The following is a 6,665-nucleotide window of genomic DNA, read 5'->3' on the forward strand; positions in this document are numbered from 1 at the left end:
TTCTTAGCATTTATGTCCAAAAGATATTTTTCAGTAAGAATAAGTATTTAAAACAGGAGTAATAATGAAACGTATGGTGTAAACACAGTGAAGTGTTCACTTTTGAAAATACATACATGTATCTTTTAGCCTTTGCCTTAAATTATATAAAAATCATCTGGTGCTGTTACAGCGTATCAACATTGCGCGGATCGATGCTCATGATGCCAATCATTGGATTGTCTGGTCCAGGCTCAATCATTTACAGACCTCCGTCATATAGCTGGAATAGTGTTGAATGCGGCGTTAAACAAACAAACAAAACATGTTGTTCTCTCCAAATGTAATCATAACCGCAAGATTGGAGTATCTTTTTGACACCCGAGGCCCAGTTATTTTTACCTCTTCTATCGAAAAGAATCATCATATTATAGCATTTCTTTAAGAATCTGGCGCTTGGTATATTAAGCAATTTTATCTACTATTTTATTACTTTCATGTAACTAAATATATGCATCGGGTATCTCCCACATTTCACATAAACTGTAACATTTGGAGTGTTAGAATTTAGCCTAAAAATCATTTTCACGCATATAAATGTACCTTCTCTATTGTGTCTTAGTTTTCTAGACCCCATACTTCAGCACCATAGACAACAATAGGCTAATCTTAGCGTCGAAAATCTTGAAAAAAAGTGTCAGAGCTAATGTTTCCAAGGGGTTTTAAGTTTTGTTAAATGCCAATAAATATATTTTTGGCTTGCAGTGCAGCTTTGTTGCAATGCAGTGACCAACTTAGTCGATTTGTAAAATGTACACCTAACTATTTGTAACTTCTTACAACCTCAATTTTTTTTTCCACTTTCATAGAACCATTTTTCTCGTTTTGATAATTGCCCTCCATTTTTGAAAACTGTAACGGTTGTCTTATCAATATTGACATTCAATTTCCATTTATTGCATGTTGTTTGATGCACTCGTTACAATTTTCATATATTTGAAAGTTCATCTATCCAAAAGACAAAAGGACTTAGAATACATCCTTGTCTTGCCCCAATAGTACAGTAGAAGGTATAAGTGTTATTTTTCGAACACAAACCTTCACATTGTGATATTTGTAACATAATAATTAACCAGTTTTAGTACTCATACTTTGATATTTACAAAGGGACCACAGCATGTTTCTGTTAACAGAGTCAAACGCTTTAGCAAAATCTACAAATACAGTACACATTTCTTCTCCTTTTCGTGCTACATATATCTGTAGAAGTGTCTGCAATATAAATACATTACCAATTGTAGAGTATCCATGCCTGAAACCGGTTTATGCTTCATCTATCTTATCAAAGGAATCGGTTCAAAATACTTAACGTTTGTGTATAATACTTGTAAAACTCTAATTGAAAACACTCAACAGAGTTATACCCCTTTAGTTGTTGGAGTCATTAATTGATCCCAGTTTGTGCAATTGAATTACAATCCCTAAAGTCGACTGTTCTGGAAATTAAGACATTTCAAGCATAACGTTAAAAAAGATTTCAAGGAAGAGGAGAATTTCGGATGGATATTAAAAAAATCAGCAATCACGTCATCTTCACCAGCTGCTTTATTACTTTTTAAGTTTGCAATGCTTTCTGAAATGTTATTTCTTGTTATAGGTGAAAAAAGAATATCTGAATTTAACTGGCAAACATATTTATCAAATGCATTCGATTCGTCATTATCAAATTATCTTTTCTCGTTCTCTGTACAAGTTGAAAATAGTTCATTGCAATGGTTAAATCAATCATCGATTGGAATATTGTTTTGTGAATAACAATTAGTATTAACCCTTGAAGAGTGGTCACAAACTGTTTAGAATCGCCTATACAATGTTCAAGTTTTTCCTGCTTCCCTTCGAAAAAAAATCGGTTTCTTTTCCCTGCATACACTGATATATTTAATAATATTATATTCATATTAAGAGGTATCAACCTTTTTTGTATGAAGTTTAAACCACTGTTGACTAGACTTGTTACAAGTACACCCCCTTGTCATGTCACGTGCTGTCGTGCACAAGGCGTCTGACATGCAACTCACACTATCGTCTATATTGTGTAGCACTTCAACATTTTTTTTCTAATAAAGAATAGCATTCGCTGCTCAACAGGTTGGACAAAAACTCGTCAGCTTTATCGTTGACCCAAACAAATTTGGAAGCCTTCTTATTACTATGAGCTTGCACGGGTTCAGTCTGTATAGAAGTACGTGAGCTAGTCATGGCAGGAATAATTTAACAGTCGTCGCAGTGAGAAAGGACATCTAGTAGCTCCTCTTGCAACAATAACACACCGTTACTACAGTCAGGTGATGACGTACAGTACCAGCGTGACGTCTCTGGGTGAATATACGAGCCTGACTTGGCCATGTCATCGTATCTCAATTGCGTGGATAGATGCTCATGATGTCAATCACTGGATTGTCTGGTCCAGGCCCGATTATTTACAGACCGCTGTCATATAGCTGGAATATTGCGGCGTTAAACAACAAACAAAACAAACAAACATGCTACTACAGAGCTGAGTGAGTGAGTTGGGTTTAACTCCGCTTTTAATAGTAGCATGTACTTTTTCCGTTCTCATCCCTGAAATTGAGAGAGTTGTTTCTTGTGAATGTTTATTGCATTGACCCCGAGACACGAGCCACCGAGTCAAGTTCAAGTAGGTGATGAAAGCAACTTTACCTACCGTACGCTTGCACAATACATTATCAACTTACACATATTTTAAAGGCCGCACGATTTATTATATATATATATATATATATATATATATATATATATATATATATATATAATTTTCGTTTAACGGACTCGCCGTCCCTACTGAAAAAACAACAACCGGGAAATAAATAAATTCCACGGTAGAATGATTTTTAAATAAATAAATAAATGATTGACTATTCATTTTAATTTTAATTTCGACCGACTATGTGTGGAAAAGCTGGAATAAATCCTTGAAACATAAAATTTAAAAGGCGTGTCCTAAGATATAATATGTTTGATCGTCTAATTTGCACTGCATAGCTCCTAAAACTGTAAACTATATTTTAGTGGAGATAAACTGCAGTCAGTATCAGATGCTACATCGCTCCAGGGGTGCAGCTTTATCGCAGAGATAATGTGAGGTTCCTAATGCGATTGCTATCGAGCCGTCACACGTTGTGTAGAGCCTTCTTTTCGGTGATATGTAGAGAATATCCGCGCTGTCTCTCAGATGACGTCTATGGCAGGCGGTGCGTGTATATGTTCATGACTGGTGTATCTTGCGAGGTAAGGCGACATTTTCTTCAACATTTATTTAGTTACTGACCGACTGGCAGACACAAACTATTAACAAACAAACAAACATATGGAACTCGTGTAAGACAGTAAATTAATTTCCTATTAGTGTAAAGAAAACTTTAATCAAATTTCATATACCACCTGACAAAAGTGTAACTGACAAGTGTGGATGAGTGCTCATAGAAGTAGAGGTGAGGTGGGGTGAAATGGGGTTTAACGTCCCTTCCAAGGTTATTGCACTTATATAGCGACGTGCATGCACGTGTGTGTGTCTGCTTGTGCTAGTCTGGACTGATGCCAATTTATAGTGCTAGCACACTGATAAACCATGCCGCAGTTTAACATGAATACCCCACTCAGACACAGTATACTGACTCCGAGCCTGACTTGTTTAAGCCCCTTAATGTCGGGCGCCAGACAGGGTAACAACAAGTACCATCTTTTAACGTCTTTTGGTATGACGCAGCCGGGAATCGAACCCCGAACCTTCCAATCTCCACGCAGGAAGACGCTCTTCCACTCGACCACGGATGCGGTCCATAGAAATAAGTTACTAATAGCTAATAACTTTATGATGATAAAGATATGGCCTCGAAGATCAGCCAAATTTAAATTAATGCATAATACCGACTGTTCAGAAAGTCCTTGGGGTCGAATGTATGTGTACCTAAAGTTCAAGTTGCTCCACAAACGTTACATTGGAAACCGCTGCACATAGGTAAACGAACTATTAAAAAACACAACATGGAATATATAAATAAATTTACCGTTGTCGTTCAGTTAAGTAGGGTTTGACAGAATACTCTTGTGCCTTACCTCCGTGTTTGTTCTATGTGATGAACAGTCAGGCAATGGGATATCAGCCGTACACTGACATGTATCGTCAACAGAGTGAGTTGGGCTTGTCGCCGCTTTGAACAATATTTCAGTTAATCTTTGGCGTGTCAGCTTAGTGAGGAAGCAAAGCCCGAAGTGATGCAGGTCTTAGACTTTTACAAGTTTAGGGAAATCCACGAGCAAACATATAGAAACATAATCAGAGCAATCCCAAACATAATCGGGACCCACCAACATACTATAATCCTCGCCACTTGAATCAGAAACAGACCTGCGCAGCGGACGTACATTACCAGCACGAACTGAAAGCAAAAAACACGTGCAGATGAAGTATTCAAAGCGTTATTAACCAAGTTCACTGCTCAATATAATCGCTCGCAGTCACCTGACTGCCGATACCCGGATTGCAACCACGTGATCAAAACTCAATGATGATGTTTATCGTTAGCAAAATGGATATTTCTTCGAAAGCGCGCTTTGTAATTTTTGTCATAACTGTAAGTAACATTCTGTACCGCCGGAATGGCTTGTTTTCACTTTATAAGTATTAGAACACATGCAGCTATCTTCGTTAAATTATCATTGCGATATTTCGTGATTCTATTTCAAGTGCCGAGGGGGGTGGGTGTACGTGTATGTATGTGCATGCGTGTATGTGCATGTTTCACTTTTGAACGAAGAGTATATTACAAACGGTTTTTACCAAAATAGTCACACCCATCACAAGTGAGTATGACCATGCCTATTACAGCAGGGTACAGCCCAGCCTTTACACATTGCACCATGTGGGGAATCGAACCCGGGTCATAGCTGTGACGAGCGAACACTTCAACCACCATCGATGTATCGCCTCGACGTGGAACCGGAAGGTCCCGGAACGGAGTAAGATTACCTGTATACACGTGGATCCAAGTCGAGCTCTCTGATGTCGCCTATAGGCTATATTGCTCGTCACGGTTGAACATAACACGAAAACACTGACCTACTGATGCCGCAAAGGGTTCAGGTTTATTTACAATAACACGTCACGGCTCCAAAAGGTCCATCTTTAATTGTGTAATATCTGGTGCATGTGTTAGTTCGGAAGTTTGAACACGTTTCACTCACTGTAAAACGTCATGGCTTCAAAAGGCCTAGCTGTGTAAAACTGGTCTATGTGTTTACGTGGCAGTTCTGCACGCGTTTTGCTGACAATAGAACGTCACGGCTCCAAAGGGTTCAGGTGTAATTACGTAATTTTTGTTTTGTTTTTAACGGGGTCACGGGTGGCCCAGTCGTCTAAGGCGCCGCGATCGCTGTGCAGAGTTGCGTTCCTTTGGCAAGCCAGAAACCTATGATTGTGGGTTCGAATCCCGGTTCGCCCCGATTATGTTTCTAGGTTTGTCAGCTGAGCACAATACCCGTGCTCGTGGGTAAACGTCTGAGACCTGCATCACTTCGGGCTTTCCTCCCATATTAAGCTGACACGCCGCGATATAACTGGAATACTGTTAAAAACGGCGTTAAACCCAACTCACTCACTCATCCAATTATGTTTAAACGCTGCACTCAGCAACATTCCTATGCCTGTGACGTCTGCGTGTAAATAATCTGGGAATATTACAGGTAATGACACAGGCCGTCATAGTACGTTGCCATGCTATCAACCAGCCGTATCTAGATGTTATGTACAGTCAAGTCTCGTTAATCCGACAATCGGCTTTATCCGACGCTAATGATGGGAACCGATTAAATCAGTGCTATTTAGACCCGTTAATCCGACAGTCTCGCACTCCGACTCCGACACACCTAATTTGCAAAGAATTACCGAAATCACTCATTAATCAGTCTCGTTTATCCGACAAAGTGATCAGCGTACTCCGTGGTCATCTGCCTGCGAGTACACAGCACGTGTTTTGATGCGAGACGAATCGGCTGGTAGCTGCATATTACAACGGTTGCAGAGATAAACTTGCTTAAACAATAAACAATAAATGCTTTAAATAAAAAGAAAACAGGATAAATCACATGCTTAGATTACCTCAATCTTAAAATCAAGTACAAGTTCTCGCTCTCGACGAGGACATCCAATTACAGGTCACGTCAGAACAACCTTTCGCGAACTATGACCTACCAATGAAATGACCAACAGGAAGTCGACGTTAGCCACTTAGAAAGCAGCTTTCTTAAGCTTTGGGTACCAGTTCCAAAGTTGCGACTTCCATTCCAGACTATGCTTTTTAAAGTATTTTGAATATACGTAAGTGTATATACGTAATTGTATCAATCAAGTCACCGAGCCTGACCACCCGACTGTTTAGTCTGTCGACAAGCATAGTACATGTATACACGATTGCTGGGGATCAATTCTTACAAGGAGGCTTTATGTAATAATTGCACTGTTTGTTAAAATCCAACTGACATGGCACATGTTTATTTATTGTTGAAGGTAAAATGCCCAAGTTTCAAAGGGTTACCCTGTCACTGTGTCAAGGATGGGTGGCTATATGGGATGAAAGTAGAACATCCAATCGTTGTTAAAGATACAG

The sequence above is a fragment of the Haliotis rufescens genome, unplaced genomic scaffold (genome assembly GCF_023055435.1).
Source record: "Haliotis rufescens isolate VD_foot unplaced genomic scaffold, xgHalRufe1.0.p SCAF_12, whole genome shotgun sequence".
NCBI classification, from domain to species: domain Eukaryota; kingdom Metazoa; phylum Mollusca; class Gastropoda; order Lepetellida; family Haliotidae; genus Haliotis; species Haliotis rufescens.